We start from the raw sequence: 17477 nt of genomic DNA, 5'->3' as shown, positions 1-17477 counted from the left end.
CTCAGCCATCCTGGAAGTGGTTTTCCGTGGTTTCCCACTTCTCCTCCAGGCGAATGCCGGGATGGTACCTAACTTAAGGCCACGGCCGCTTCCTTCCCTCTTCCTTGCCTATCCCTTCCAATCTTCCCATCCCTCCACAAGGCCCCTATTCAGCATAGCAGGTGAGGCCGCCTGGGCGAGGTACTGGTCATACTCCCCAGTTGTATCCCCCAACCAAGTGTCTGAAGCTCCAGGACACTGCCCTTGAGGCGGTAGAGGTGGGATCCCTCGCTAAGTCCGAGGGAAAAACCGAACCTGGAGGGTAAACAGATGATGATGAAGAAATTTCATCCGCACTTTCCTTGCAACTCCTCTTGAAAGTGTAGTCTCAAAGTTGCGTATTTCTTCCGGAAAAATTACATTTCCACCCAAAGTAAAGCAAAGTCATCTCCGTACAGGCCATGAAGGCCCTTGGAGGATTGGAACGTAAAGGCTCCCACCATTGTTAACCTCGGCACGTTATGGGGTAGAGTAGATAAGCTCTACGCCCGGCCGCCTTTGCCCCCAGGAATTAACCTGGTACTCATCTTTGGTGTAGGCTGAGTGAACCTCAGGGCCATATGCACCTCCGGAAGTGGAAATCTCGTTTCTTAAATTTTACGACTTCCTGACGGGGATTCGAACCTACGTTCTTCCGGGCCTTTACCGCCTCGGCCAGGCAGCCCCTTACATTTCCACCCAGCCATTCGGAATTCCTTGTAACGTTACAAGATAAGAGCACCATGTGAAAATTGATTCTTTTACAAATTTTAACTATTGGAATTTCTCTTAGAGTGACCTTCTCAGCAAATGCTTCGTCCGCCTCCGTAGCGTAACGGTTAGTGTTATTAGCTGTCGTCCTCAGGGGCCGGTACTGCCGGATATTGAAGAATGGCAGGAGGGCTGGAATGTGGTTGGAATGGTACATACAGCTCACATCCATTGGGGTGTGCCTGAAAAGAGCTGCACCACGTCGGGATGAGGACACGAGCAAATGCTACAACGTGCTGAGATACTCCCGTCGGTGCCAATGATAAATAACCAGGGTCCAGTACTGAAGGTATGAAATACCGAGCTCGATAGCTGCAGTCGCTTATGTGCGGCCAGTATCCAGTATTCGGGAGATAGTAGGTCCGAACCCCACTGTCGGCAGCCCTGAAGATGGTTTTCCGTGGTTTCCCCATTTTCACACCAGGCAAATGCTGGGGCTGTACCTTAATTAAGGTAACGGCCGCTTCCTTCCCACTCCTAGCCCTTCCCTATCCCATCGTCGCCATAAGACCTATCTGTGTCGGTGCGACGTAAAGCAACTAACAAGAAGGTATGAAATATAGTCGATGAACAATACGTTATTTTTATTGAACCGTATTACAATAAAAAATAAAGTGAAGGAGGGTCCCTCACTGTCAGAGGGCATCTGTTTCCTGGTGGTCGTCAGCCAGCATTGTAACCTGTACATTGTTTGACAGTAAGACATTATTATTTGGCAAATAGCCCGACAGTGACCTGCCATGGTATTCATTCATTTTTACAAAACAGTTATTATTGGACTAGCAAGCGAGTGGTCGGATGTTACAAGAGCTCTGTAGTATTCTAGTAATAAAGTAGTACATTTTGTATGTGATCCATTTGGCTCTATAAACATTGGTGTTTATTTATTTGTAGTAATAATTGAGATTAGTAATAATTATTTAAATTTAACATTAAGTAGCTCCCTAGGCGTCCAGTAGATTACGCGTTGTAGGTTAGGTTTTACTTTGTTTCGATTTTGGGTTTGGAGAAATAAGAAATAATATTAACATTTTTATTTAAGTATCGGTAGGTTTGTTGATAGAATACTGACAAAGACAGTACATTATAAGTAGTTTTAACATCCTCAGCGTTTATATTCCTGCAGGCAATAGACACAGTATCTTCAAGAGAAATTATTCGCCCTTTCCATCTATTACCAAGGTAATAATTTCTTTAAATAATATAATACCCTTGTGATTTCTTTAAGGAAAGAAATTCAACTGAATATACAGTATTTCACTGGCGAAATAGTTAACAATAGTTGTATTGTTATCGATTATTGTCACTCTTCGTATTCAAATATTGCGTCGAGAACAAGAAAACAAAGTCCGCCTCTGTAGTGTAGTGGTTAGCGTGATTAGCTGCCACCCCCGGAGGCCCGGGTTCTATTCCCGGCTCCGCCACGAAATTTGAAAAGTGGTACGAGGGCTGGAACGGGATCCACCGAGCTTCGGGAGGTCAAATAAGCAGAGGTGGGTTCGATTCCCACCTCAGCCATCCTGGAAGTGGTTTTCCGTGGTTTCCTCACTTCTCTTCCAATCAAATGCCGGGATGGTACCTAACTAAAGGCCACGGCCGCTTCCTTCACTCTTCACTGTATATCCCTTCCAATCTTCCCATCCCCCCACAAGGCCCCTGTTCAGCATAGCAGGTGAGGCCGCCTGGGCGAGGTACTGGTCATTCTCCCCAGTTGTATCCCCGACCCAATGTCTCAAACTCCAGGACACTGCCCTTGAGGCGGTAGAGGTGGGATCCCTCGCTGAGTCCGAGGGAAAAACGAACCCTGGATGGTAAACAGATTAAGTAAGAAAGTAAGAAAACAAAAATAATTATCAACTGATTCCTGTATTCCGATAACTTGTTTGTAGTTCTGCGTAGAGAGTTCAAGTCTGCGGCGTAGTTTATATTTGCACCCTCTTTCAGCATTTAAGAGCAGTAATTTTGTTAGCTTTAAGGAATAAAACGATGATGCTTGTCGTTTAACGGGGCCTAGCGTAGGTCATCGGCCCAGGTATAAAATGAAAATACTTTCTAGTAAGGATTTAGTTTGAACTATATTTCTGTTGTTTCAATTAGAATGCATCTAATCGTAGTTTAGGATTCTTGTAGTGTAGTTTTATTATCCAAAATTATCGTGCTTACGGTACTGTATTATTGCGTATTATTTGTCTAGTGGGGTAAAAATCTCTCTTCAGTTAGCGCGTAGGTAGTTAAAGAATAATAGCCCGATTAAGTATCAAGTAAATTAGCTTTAAGGCCAGTTCTATTGTTTCGGTTAACCTGTTATCATTAGGATACGCCTAAGTGCAGTTGAGAATTGTATACCGGTAGTGATTTTGTTAGATAGCATGTTGCTTGCTACATTCGTGTGTTATCCTTGTATACGGTAACCCTTCCGATATTTTAGCATTTGACTAAACGGAAGTTCATTTCTATTAGAGCATAGTAGACTGAAATAATAATAATAATAATAATAATAATAATAATAATAATAATAATAATAATAATAATAATAATAATAATAATAATCTGTCTACGCATTTAGCTTTGTTGTGTAATCCTTGAGTAATTTTTCCGAATTTCAAATTTTAATTACAATTTTCATTTGTGTTTGCGCGTAGTAATAACCTAATAGCCGGATAGCGTCAAATTGGAACATGTTTGCATGCGGTAGCTGATGCCATACGATTATTATTATTATTATTATTATTATTATTATTATTATTATTATTATTATTATTATTATTATTATTATTATTATTATTACCGAGGTTTGGTGGATTAGCAGAGGTGAAAGAAGGTGCGGGGGTGAACAGGTCTCAAAATACGAAATTAAAGTTAAGATAAAATTTAACAAGGTTATATTTTCTTTTTAAGATTAGGAAATAACAAATAGAACAGGTACTCAGTAGCCGAAACACAAATCGATAATATACAATTACAGAGTTACAGAATTTGGGCTCCGAGAGCCAGACACACAATTCTTGAGCTATAAGCCCAACCTTACGATATACAGAATTCAACAAAGGGGCAGAAGACCCCAATCATGCCCAGGAGCACTTGCTCCCACTTACACAGTAAAGCCTCCTCGAGGCGCGCAGAAAACAAAATTTTAGAAAGAGCAACCCGCTCTTAAGTTCAAGCCTATCAAAGGCCACACCAAACTCCACTTTCAAGTTGTCCTCCAAGGACATGAAAACAGGGGTAAAAATACCCAACCTACTGAGGCCTATTAAGTAAAGAAACAGGTCAATTACATGGCCTCTAAAATACCAACTTGAGAGGAGGCGTTCTTGCACTCCTAATACACTTTATATAAAACCTACTTGGCACTAGGCCGTTACTGCAAGGGCTAATACCATACTAAAGAGGTGACTTATAGAAGGAGACAATTTACATTACGTTAAGGCAGAAAAGGTAGTGAAAATAAGCTCACCTCAATGCAATATGAGTGGGAGCTCGAGAGAGTTAAGCACTCTCTATCCCAATATGTAGTTTTTTTTTTTTGCTAGTTGCTTTACGTCGCACCGACACAGATAGGTCTTATGGCGACGATGGGACAAGGAAGGGCTAGGAGTGGGAAGGAAGCGGCCGTGGCCTTAATTAAGGTACAGCCCCAGCATTTGCCTGGTGTGAAAATGGGAAACCACGGAAAACCATTTTCAGAGCTGCCGACAGTGGGGTTCGAACCTACTATCTCCCGAATACTGGATGCTGGCCGCACTTAAGCGACTACATCTATCGAGCTCGGTAATATGTAGTTTAAAAAGATAGACTTGATACTAAGTGTCTTTACATTTTAGGGGAAAGTTACATGGTAGAAAGGCTTCGGACCTGCCCCGAGAGTTAAACTGCTGAGCTAGCAAGAAAAGAAGTTATTAAACGGCCATTACCTGGTGGTTGAACTGCCGCCCGAAGAAAGAGGCGCTTCCCGCCCCCTGCTACGTACTTTACACACTGATAGATGTTACTGAAGTGGCGCGGAGACCCGAAAATCAGCAGTTTATATACCCTCGTGGAAAGTTCGAGGCGTTTCAGGAATGAGAACACCCTCCCACAAGAATTTTATTGGCTAACAACGAAAACCCCTACACTAGATGAAGAAGAAACCCATTATTGGTGGAAAATTAATTACAGAAATTACTCATTGGTCGAATTCAAACGTGGCGGAAAGAAAGGGTTAATATTGCCAACTTAAACAATAACTGAAAGAAATTTAACAAAGAACAAACTTATGAATTCCAAATTTCTCCAAAAAACACAATTCATTCACTTCGCACTAGGGTGCATAATTGTAGTTCTTCAGTAGTGCCATCTGGAAGAGAATGTCCACACTTCTTACTACAGGCAAAACAAAAATACATCGAAAACGACCCAGTTCAGAAACTTCAAAATTTACAAGTAGTGTTATCTTCTGAGAAACTTGAAAATTAACACAGTAGATAAAGTTCAGACTTCCTCCAGTAGTGGAGTTTCAACTGGCGCAAAGTTTGAATTAGCGGCGTGGGGGTGTACCACCCGGTACAATTATTATTATTATTATTATTATTATTATTATTATTATTATTATTATTATTATTATTATTATTATTATTATCTATTGTGATTAGGGTACGTTTCAACGCAGTTTGATTGCCGTTATTTCGTTAGAAATGAGCGTGCTTATTTTATTATTGCGAAATAAAATGAAATGGCGTATGGCTGTTAGTGCCGGGAGTGTCCGAGGACATGTTCGGCTCGCCAGGTGCAGGTCTTTTGATTTGACGCCCGTGGGAGTCCTGGGAGTCGCGAGGAGGATGAAAAGATGATGAAGACGACACATACACCCAGCCCCCGTGCTAGCGAAATTAACCAATGATGGTTAAAATTGCAGACCCTGCCGGTAATCGACCCCGGGACCCTATGACCAAAGGACAGCACGCTAACCATTTAGCCATGGAGCCGGACGTTATTGCAAAAGCAATTGTTTAGTTGTAGAAATACCTATCTCTCTAGAAACTTTCTCTTACTAGAATTCTATTGTTATAATTTGGATATGCTTAACTGCAGTTTAGAATTGTGTATTCCTTTCGATATTCGGTCATTACCGGCAGCTTTTATTCTTCTAGGGCGTTGTAGAATAAACGTATGATAATATAATACGCCTAAGTAGTATTGTATTGTAGTGTAGACAGTATATTAATTATCTTACTGTCGTGCCATCCTTGTGTAATATCCTAGACAATATTTATTTCCTTTGACTTTTTTGTACAGAAAAAGTTATTCTGTCTTTGCTGATTTTTCATTATTCCGAAAAGAATGGCTAATGGATGCAATTGTAGGAGCAGTCGATGTGGCCAGGCATTAAGGAATATGAGGGAGGAGTTGGGGAGTTTGAGGCAGGTAATTAGGATTCTCTCGGAGGACAGGATGGAAGTTAGGCCTCCCTCAAACAATGTACAGGATATGGTAGGTGTGCAAGAGGGGTGTGAAGGAAAGAGGGCGGTTGGGGTTATCTAATGTTTCAAGGGAAAGGATATAGTAGGCTAAGGGTTATTTTCAGGAGCAGGGTTTAGGACAGGTGTCAGTGAGAAATCGGTACGAGTCGCTGCAGGTAGAACAGCAGTGGGAAGATGAGGAACATGGAATTGTTGCAGAGAAGTGCGGAAGTAGGAGAAAAGGAAAATGTAGAGATGAGGACAGGGAAAGGAAAGTGGAACAGGATCATGGGAGGAAGAAGAGGGAGGAGGAAGTAGCTTCTGCAGCCGCCAGGAAAGATAGGGGAGACCAAGAGGGGAGGGGATCAAATGAGTTGGGTGGGGTTGAGGCTCTGGTCACGGGGGATTCCATTGTTAGACATGTGGGGAATGTGTGTGCGGAGGAAAGGGAGCGAGACTAGAGTTTTATCCAGGAATTAGGTTGAGGCAGATATTGAGGACAGTAGAAGAGAAGGAGGAGGTGGTAATTTTTCACTTTGGTATGTACCAACAACGTAAGGCAAGCAGCTATAAGTACCAACATAGTTCGGAATGTGTGGGATCTGGTTAATGCAGCACGGGTGATAATTGAGGAAGCGGAGATTGTTATCAGTGGAATACTGTGTAGGAGGGATACTGACTGGAAGGTGATCGGGGATTTAAATTAGACTATGGAGTGGGTATGTGGGAAATTGGGAGTGAGATTTCTAGATCCTAATAGGTGGGTAGGAAATTGGGATCTGCGCTCAGATGGCCTGCACTTGAGAACGCAGAGGTACGTATAAGTTAGGAAGTTTGTTTAAAACGGTTGTAGGGAGCAACATTCAGGGAAACGGGGTGGGCTAGTGAGCGGTGATAAGGGCACAGGATGTGGAAGTCAAGTAGGGATCATAAAAATGTTACTGTTGAACTGTAGAAGTATTGTAAAGAAAGGAATATAATTAAGTAATTTAATAGACTACTTACCAGATATTGTAATAGGAGTTGAATCATGGCTGAGAAATGTTATAAAGGATGCAGACATTTTCTCAGGGAACTGGAGTGTTTATCACAGAGACAGAATAAGAATGATGGGAGGAGTACTCATTCTGGTGAAAGAAGAATTTGTAAGCTACGAAAAAGTTAAAGATGGCAAACATGGAATTCTAGGTGTCAGGTTCATCTTTAAAGATAATAATCAGCTTCATGTTTCTGAAGTGTACAGACTTGGAAAGGTTGGCGCAGACGCTGATTCGGAATTATTTGATAAGACAATCAGCTATGTGGGAAACGATGCGAAGGAAAGGAACGTGATTTTAGCGGGTGATCTAATTTTACCGAATGCCAATTGGGAATGTAATGCGAATGACAGGAAGCATGACCTACAAATGGCAAATAAGTTAATCTGGGAATTACAGCTAAATCACAAAGTGATGGAACCAAGTAGAGGGAAGAATATACTGGACGTGGTGCTGGTAAAACCAGATGAGCTCTATTGAGGTACTAAGTAATAGACGGTATAACTGGTCACGAAGCTGTTTTTCTCGTAGTTTTTCTCGTGGGTGATAAGACAGACACGAGGGAGTTTTTAAATGGTAATTTTGATCGGTGGAAAACGGTAAATAAAAGTGTAAACAGACTGTGGGATGTGTTTGAAGCGATTGTTGAGTAATGCGGGTGTGTACCTTTAAAGGTGGTAAGGAATGGTAAAAACCTACTGTTTTATAACAGAGGAGTAAAGAGGCTAAGAAGGATGTGCAGGTTGGAAAGAAGTAGGGTTAGAAATGGCTGTGGAAATAATGAGAAACTGAAGGAACTTACTAAGAAATTGAATGTAGCGAAGAAGTCAGCTAAGGACAACACGATGAAAACATAATTGGCAGTCATACAAATTTATTGAAAAAAGGAAGGGTACGTTTGGTACATTAAGGCAGAAACAGTTTCCAAGAACGGCATTCCAGGAGTAATTAATTAACAAGGTGTGTGTGTGTGTGTGTGTGTGTGTGTGTGTGTGTGTGTGAGAGAGAGAGAGGACCTACAGAAGGCAGAAATATTCAGTCAACAGTACGTACAGATTGTTGGTACAAGCATAATGTTCAGATAGATGAAGTGACTAATACTAACTAAGTATTAAAATGTACCTACTATAGCAAGGATATTTACAATAAGATACAAAATTTGATGACTAAAAAAGCAGCTGGAATTGATCATATTTTTATGAATATACTAAAGACAATGGTTTGAGATATATTACCATATCTGATGTACTTATTTTATTACTATATTTATGATGGAGCCATACCAAAGGCATGGACATTTGCTATGGTAGACCATGTGTACTGTATAAAGGAAAGGATGATACTCATAAAGCCGAAAATTATAGGCCAATCAGTTTGACATGTGTTGCATATAAGCTTTGGGAAAGCATTCTTTCTGCTTTTATTATGCATGTTTGCGAAATTAATATCTGGTTCGATAGAAGGCAGTTCGGTTTTAGGAAGCTCATTTTATAGGATTCCAGCAAGATATCCTAGATTCAGTGGGTCATATGGACTGTGTAGCGAATTACTTATCTAAGGCATTTCATAGGGTGGATCGAGGAAGACTATAGGCAGAAATTATTGCAATTAGTCTAGATAAAAGGGTGAGTGGATGGGTTGCTATATTTCTAGGAAATAGAACTCAGAGTATTGGAGCAGATGAAGCTTTATCTCATCCTGTAATCAGTAAGAGGAAATTCCTCACGGCCATATTATTGCACCCTTATGTTTTCTTATACATATAAGTGGTATGAATAAAGAACCGGAATCCGAAATAAGGATTTTTGTGGATGATGTTATACTCTATAAAATACAGTAATAAAAAGTTACAAGATTGTGAGCGACTGCAAAATACTTCAACAATGTTGTGAGATGGACAGCAGGCAATGGTATAACGATAAACGGGGTTAAAATTCAGGTCGTGAGTTTCACTAATAGGAAAAGTCCTCTCATTATTACTGCATTGATGTGAGTGAACGTTCCATACGGGAATGAGGAGAGGCATTATGAATCTCTGGTAAGACCCCAACTAGAGTATGGTTGCAGTGTATGGGACCCTGCCCAGAATTACTTGATTAGAGAACTGGAAAAAGTGCAAAGAAAAGCAGTTTGATTTGTTCTGGGTGATTTCCGACAGAAGAGTAGCGTTACGAAAATGCTGCAAGGTTTGAACTGGGAAGACTTGGGAAAAAGGAGACAAGCTACTGGACTGAGTGGTACGCTCATAGCTGTCAGTGGAGTAATGGCGTGGTATGACAGTAGACGAATAATTTTTAGTGGTGTCTTCAAAAGTAGGAAAAGAAAAAGTTGGAATTCCAGAGGGCAAATTGGGACAAATATGCGTTTATAAGAATCCGAGTTAGGGATTGGAATAATTTACTAAGTGAGATGTTCAGTAAATTTCCAATTTTTTCTATTTGTTTTACGTCGCACCGACACAGATAGGTCTTATGGCGACGATGTGATAGGAAAGGCTTAGGAATGGGAAGGAAGCGACCGTGGCCTCAATTAAGGTACAGCCCCAGCATTTGCCTGGTGTGAAAATGGGAAACCACGGAAAACCATCTTCAAGGCTGCCGACAGGGGGGTTCGAACCCGCTATCTCCCGGATGCAAGCTCACAGCTCCGCGCCCCTAACCGCACGGCCAACTCGCCCGGTATTTCCAAATTCTTTGCAATTATTTAATGCAAGCCTAGGTAAACAACAGACAGGGAATCTGTCACCTGGGCGACTGCCTTAAATTCAGGTCAGTGGTGATTGATGATAATTGATTATAGTTGAGGGAATATGAGCCCATCATTAAACTTTGTCCTTGTACCCCGGTATAAATAAGCAATTTTTTTGACGATCTGTACTATTGTTGTTGTGCTTGTAACAGTAATTATTTTAGGAAAGGAATAAATGTTGCAAGCCTTGAGTATGAAAATGAAATGAGTGTGGAGGAAAATGCAGATTTCGATCGTCTCTTTACAGCTTTCCGGTCCTAGCTTAAATCATGAGTTATCGCGCAGGGCTGTAAATTTGGGCTTGGTTTCTCGTAGATTGTAAACGTTACATTGAATTATACAACTGTAAGAGGATAAAACTTTTCTTTGTATTCGGTACAAGGTTTTAACCTTGCAATGGTTCCCACATGTTATTAAAGGAATGAAAATTTCAATTATCGTATGAATGAGTCTGCTATTTTACACTTCATATCTGATGTGAAGGAGAACTAAGGCCAGGGTGGTTGCAGTCTTCTGATATAACAAACTGATGAATCAATCACAAGCAAAAGGAAAAGAAACCTCGAGAACACCACCTATTTCTATTAAAGAGAAAGAAAATACCATCCAACCTTGACCTGTTGTATACTCCTTGGTCTTGTGCGTGCTGAAAGTAGGGCGAACGGTGGGAGGGAAATCGCGCGTTCGCTTGGCGACAGTGCAACAGCGGGAAAGGAGGAAGATCAATGGAGCAATCAAGTGCACGAAAAGCAATAACTGCCTCCCATTTACGTTTTAAACTTGTTAGATAGTATTATGTAACCTTCACCTTCCGTTCGCATTGTAGACTTTGTTCTTTACTTATTCACTCAGTATTCCTTTATTATTCCAGTTACATTGCTCAAATAAAAGATGCAAATGGTAATATCTAATCCTAGTACGGACAGGTGCCATTGTTGGATTGTATCATACTCAGAAGTGACTGATCAACACGCGACAACCTCATTTTATTTAAGTTCATCCATATGAGTTCAGTTTGCTGTAAAAAAAAAATATATCGTTATAAATGTGAAATACTACAAAGAAAATTAAAATCCACAGCATGTTTCCAATCATTCGACCGGGTCAGGATTGGAATGAATGAAGCCCCATCTAGCGGTGAAGATAGGAATTGTACCGGCTGCCGAAGCCTGTCGCACTCATCTTGGTCAATGATTAGTGACTGACAGATGAAATAATACTGGAGAGTGTTGATGGAATGAAAGATTACAAGTAAAACCGGAGTACCCGAAGAAATACTTGTTCTGCCTCCACTTTGTCCAGCACAACCCTCACACTGAGATACCGAGATTTGAACCACGGAACCAAGCGGTGAGAGGCCGGCGCGCTACCATCTGAGCCACGGAGGCTTCTCAAGTACTGCAAAGAATGAAGCAAAATTGTAGTGTTATATCACATTGATAATGATTCAGGCAGATGCTGAGGTTGGTATTAAATCTATGAAATTCACGTGCAACAGGCTGTACAGTAAGCTATTTATAGACCTATGAGTTTTGCAGTTAGATGAACGTGTTTCCGTGCAGTAAAAATTTACAATATCATGGCATATTTAAAAACAATAAGTAGCTAATATTATTTATTGCATAGGTGTCGACGTGGACTCGCGATTACGTCTGCACCTGAGGCATTTTCGTGCTAGGAAACTCTGTCCTTTTCCCCTATCGCTCCCTCCACAGTAAAAGAGAATGTGAAGGAAATAAATAAATTTGGGACATTCCACGCTGAGTCGGATTTTTTTCAAAAAGTGAACTTATATTCCCAGAGTTTAAAAACAGATGTAGAAGGTGTCAAAAAGAAGATAATGTGAACGATTCCTAACTGTAATAGCGTTCACAGAAAAAGTCGTTAAAATTATCGTACATTATTTTTCATAACTTCCGGGGCCATATTTCACTTACCAATAGAGGTAAGAAAATGGATGAGATTTTATTTTCACATGTATAATATAGGCTTTTACTGATAATACTGTATGCAAATCACAAGGGTTATTCACAATATTATTGAGAAATTATTAATTTGTACATTTCGTCGGTACGACGTAAAGCAAATTGCAAAATAAAAGTGTACATTTTCTTTTTATTCCAAAATGGAAAGTATCTAAATATATGAATGCTTTTGGATTCAACAGTTGAAAAACTCTGCGTTGTCAAGTTTATGCGGCCACGAATGATATTTGAATAAAACAATAAAGAATTCCGCTTGAGAAAAATTGTGCTAGTTGTAGGTCTGACGATCTTGAAAATTCCAAATTCCGAATACGATATATTGAGTCCACCAGATTTTACTTACATAGAGTACAGCAAAGTTGGTCTGGAAACAGATCAAAGTAGAGGTAGTTTCGTCCGAGAGCGCATTTCTTTCTTCCAGAATATCGTTGATCGCAACAGCGAGCAACTTACGATACTGCCATTCTGGGAGAATACACATCCCAAATATTTATTTATTTATTTATTTAATTAATTATTTATTTATTATTTTTAATTAATTAATTTATTTATTTATTCACAAAGCAAATTTCATTTGTACTGTCAATAGACGAATTAATGAAATACAACAAATGGGTGACAAGATCAAGTGCACAGCCTATTTATAATAACTGTCCAAATCAAAAACCATGTTCGTAGCCAAGTCGCCGTTGGTCAAGATGGCAGTATACCGAGGAGGAAGCTCAGGTCAGCTGCCTGCCCCCAAATGTGCAGCGGTATCAAATTTATCGCCCCTAATACCTGCTGCATAGACGGAGACTGATTGCTAAGCTTGGGCTTTCTGTTCCTTATTGTTTCAATAAATAAAGGCACTGATTTGTATAACTGGTTAATATTGGACGGAGAGGCTGTTGTCCAAATCGCAGAGCTGTAGTTCGAGACGGGTTGAATGCACGTGAGGAAGAAGACGTAAAGGGTAGTGGGATCAGATATTTCTGTGAAAAGGAGGAGAATGCCTAGTAATTTCACAGCCTTGGTTGTATATGTTTGTATGTGAATTTTTTGTATTGAACTTCAATTTGTTATCGAATAATACACACAAATCTGGCCATTCCGTAACTACTGTGACGGGCTTGTCGAGTTGGTAATCTGTCAGTAGAGGAAGTTTTCGTAGGGTTATATTCAAATGGCTACATTTTTCTGGCCCTAGGGATAAGTTTCCACGTTTCAAGTACGGGATCAGTACGAGAGGACGTTGAGTGAGGACTGTAGAAGAGTTGCATCTGATGGATTCCTGACCAACCTAAATATCTTGCAGTCATCAGCAAAATTTAGGTTATTTGCTATTTCGTTGAGTTTGGACCGCAGATCGTCCAAAAACAAGGAACAGAGCAAATGAATAGGGTATAGTGTACAAAATCGAAAGCTTTAGAATTATCTATTTAGCAGTTATCTAGTAATGATTTAGCTACAATGGCATGTGATGCATAAATATGCAGAGTGACCAGGTTAGTTAGACTAGAGCCACCTGGTAGGAAACCATTTTGGTTGAGATATAGGACGAGGTGAAGGTCAGGAGACGCTGGTTTATACGATTTTCAGACATAAAGGATAGTGTCGGGGAATAGAAATTGGTCGGTAAGGTGAAATATTCAATTTGTTGCCTTATTTAAATAGTGGAACAACAATTTCCTGTTTCCAGGTCGTAGCAAAATATTCCGTGGTGAAATCTGTACAATAATTTAGAAAGGGGGACGCAAAAGATGGTGGCAGTATTTTTCAAGAAAAGATAACCTATAGTGTCGGCACCGGTAGCTTCATTGGCACGAAGAGTTTGAAGAAGGTTTTGAACTTCACTTGGTGTGGTAGTTACACTCGATAGGGTTCTGTTTGAAATTATATCAACAGAAGGGGCGGCTGGTTTTCTGGAAGAGTGGAGGAGTTGGAGAAGAAATACCTGCTGAGCAGTTCATGGCGATCGGGGCCGTCCACTGTTGTATCGTTGTGCTGCACGCTGACAGGAACCTTCTCTGTCCTTGTGTTAATGAGACTCCAGTAGCACTTGGGATTGCTCCGAACGTTTGCAGTAACTGCGTCTATATGAGCCTTGCAGTCCCTTGCACTTGAAATCGTCCACAAGTTACAGTTCTGCATTTCCTTTCTGACGTTAAGTCCTCGTAGGTTTCTTCCGAACTTACATCACTTTAGTCTTGGCATAGCATGAACAGCCATCTCCTTATGCTTCATTAGCTTCGTCAGTAGGTTCCTGAGTTCTGTTAAGGAACACATTTTACAGTCGGGTCGATGCTTAACAAGTACATTATTTTATTTAGAGTGCTTTTTTAACTTACGTGAGTACCTTTTTATCAGGGTAATATGTCCCGAGACAGAACTCAAAACAAAAACGACAACAACAGCATCAACAAGGCGTGAGGTCAATTTCAAGACCAACGCTTTGTCATTTGAGGGCACCTGGACGTAATAAATCATCAACATTTTTGTTCGCTTCTTTCAGTGGAGTAAGGTCCTTATATTTAAAAACTGGGCGAGTTGGCCGTGCGGTTAGGGGCGCGCAGCTGTGAACTTGCATTCGGGAGATAGTGGGTTCGAACCACACTGTCGGCAGCACTGAAGATGGTTTTCCGTGGTTTCCCATTTTCCCACAAGGCAAATGGTATTCGAGTTGTAGGGAAGCAGAATGGCACAGAACGCATTTGGATGACATAACGCGTGGTCGGATAATCTGCAGATCAGAGGCCGTCCACAGTCAGAGCCTGGTGGGCCAGAATATACATGTCGCCCGTAACGTAATTTTACGGCTGTGGTGGAGATCCCAGAAGGGAGGAAACTTCCAACTGCAGTACGAGCTGTACTTTAACTAAGGCCACGGTCGCTCCCTTCCCACTCCTAGCCGTCTTCTAACCCATCGTCGCCATAAGACCTATCTGTGTCGGTGCGACGTAAGGCAACTTGTAAAAAAAAAAGTGATACGTTTATGTTAATGTAACAAAAGTTTATTTTAAATGGCTATTCAAATATGGTCGCAACTCCACCACCCGCCTTCAACTGTCAGCTTGCATAACATTCCCGAAAGTGACATTTTTAAATCTTTAGGTGCGCTTTCCTCAGGAACTACACTAAAGAAAGCTACGAGGAACACTTAAGAAAGTGCATTTTCCCCTAACATTTAAATAGTGTATTTGTAACCACTTCCCAAGTTTCGAGGGAAAGGTATTTTTTGTTTGAGAGGCAATTTTCATAGTGTGATATGGCTTTTGGATGCACTTGTAAGTCTCTACTGTAGTTAATAGTGTTATTAACCTGCACAAAACGAATTTGAGTAACATCTTCCGTGAAAATTGTACCTAAATTTGTGGCAGATTTTTGAATTTACAAATGTGATTTGTTGTTATTTGCATCGTTGTTGATGAATTAAGGGAGATAGCTGATATTAAGCAAGTATTTTGACGTTAAAGGGCGAGCAAAGCCTGATAGTCTTGGAACATGCGGTTTCGTAGATATAAATCTACAAAAATGAGCCTTAGGACATGCAAATTTAACATCCAAGAGCCCTTGAACTACATCGAACACCTCTTCTGGTTATTGCATAACAATCTTATTATCAAACACTCATCGTACATTCATGTCCATACGTTAAGGGATATTTGAGATCCACGAGAAATAATTGAGCCATGGCGATTCTGTGCGGACTAGACTGTGGTTGGACAATACGAAAACTCGTGATAAACCTGGCAGCTCAGTACGAGACCGATTAGTATGCCTGAAACAGTCCGTGTGGGCAGCGGTCTCGGATACAGTGGTTCTGACTGGGCGTTGTGTGTGTTTGGCACACGGTATTCGAGTCGTAGGGAAGCAGAATGGCACAGAACGCATTTGGATGACATAACACGTGGTCATCCGGCAGATTAGAGTTCGTCCACAGTCAGCGCCTGGTGGGCCAGAATATATATGTCGCCCGTAGCGTAATTTTACGGATGTGGAGAAGATTCCAGGAGGGAGGAAACTTCCAACGGCAGTACGCGTAACGTCGACCACGTGCTACAACCCAGCATCAGGGTCGTTATGTTGTTTTAAGTGCCCGAAGATGTCCAACCAGCACAGCACCTGCACTGGCTAGAGACCTCGCAGCTGTCTCTGGATCACACATCTCCCGACATAGTGTATTATCGGCGTCGAGAGATTGCTCTGTATGCTTGGTGACCCGCTAGATGCATTCCATTCACACAAAGGCACCGCGTGACTCGTCGAATGTGGTGTCTTTTTTTTTTTTTTGCTAGTTGCTTTACGTCGCACCGACACAGATAGGTTTTATGGCGACGATGGGATAGGAAAGGCCTAGAAGTTGGAAGGAAGCGGCCGTATCCTTAATTAAGGTACAGCCCCAGCATTTGCCTGGTGTGAAAATGGGAAACCACGGAAAACAATCTTCAGGGCTGCCGACAGTGGGATTCGAACCCACTATCTCCCGGATGCAAGCTCACAGCCGCGTGCCCCTGATCGCACGGGAATGTGGTGTCTTGCTCATCTTGACTGAATTCAGGAACAGTGGGATAGTGTCCTGTTCACGGATGAGTCGTGGTTTAGCCTGGAGAGTGACTCTCACTGTCTGTTCATTTGGCGTGCCCCAGGGACACGTTATAACCCTGCCAATATTGTGGAAAGGGACCGATATGGCGGCGCCCATGTTCTTATCTTGGGCGGCATCGTGTTAGGAGCACGTATCCCACTGCATGGGTTTCCCAGGGGGTACTGTGACGGGTGCTATTTTTAGGGATGATAGCATGCAATGGCATGTGTGGCTTTTTCGTGGTGCATATGTATCTGGGTTGTATCTGATGCACGATAATGACCGCCCACATAGGGCAGGCCTGGTACCTTCGACATGAGGACATCACACGTCTCGAGCGGCCAGCTCACTCTCCGGACTTAAATCTGATTGAACATGCATGGGACGCTCTAGGCCAAACGATTACCGCCCTAACAGAGCTACCACGGACCATTGTTGACCTCCAAAGGGAGCTTGTCCAGCAATGGGATGCGTTACCGCAAGCCATGCTCGACGGCCTGATCAAGAGTGCATCCTGTATTGCCATGCGAGGTCATCACACCCGTATTGACGTTCTGTGTGCCACCGGCGCGGCGAGGGACTCTGACATGGTCAGTGATACCCACTGTCCACGCCAGGTTTTACTGTATACCTTGCATCAATATCACTATGTCACGAGGCACATTGTTGCCAGGGTACCTTTTAGTACACAAATTGTCGCCGTGCCCCATCTTATTCCGTGGATCTCGAAGGCCCCTTAACTTATGGACATGAGCGTGTTTTACCACCACTGAAATGTTAGTTCCTCCTTCCCTTGCAGATCGTAAAATCCTCTATAAAGGACTTTGAATTTGAAGTGAAGTGCAAACTGCCTCTCGAGAAGCCGAACGTTGTTTATTCTCATTATTTATTTACAATCTTTGTATAATGTGGT

General features: G+C 41.6%; 1 protein-coding gene across 1 annotated transcript in view; it reads right to left on the bottom strand.

The window, feature by feature from the left end:
* LOC136863748 (glycine receptor subunit alpha-4-like) overlaps positions 1 to 17477 on the bottom strand; it is a 185396-nt gene that overhangs the window by 46794 nt on the left and 121125 nt on the right. The gene's annotated exons all lie outside the window — the stretch shown is intronic.

The sequence above is a fragment of the Anabrus simplex genome, chromosome 2 (genome assembly GCF_040414725.1).
Source record: "Anabrus simplex isolate iqAnaSimp1 chromosome 2, ASM4041472v1, whole genome shotgun sequence".
In the NCBI taxonomy this organism is placed as follows: domain Eukaryota; kingdom Metazoa; phylum Arthropoda; class Insecta; order Orthoptera; family Tettigoniidae; genus Anabrus; species Anabrus simplex.
Note: the sequence above shows the minus strand (reverse complement) of the source record. Positions and strands in the feature narration are given on the sequence as shown.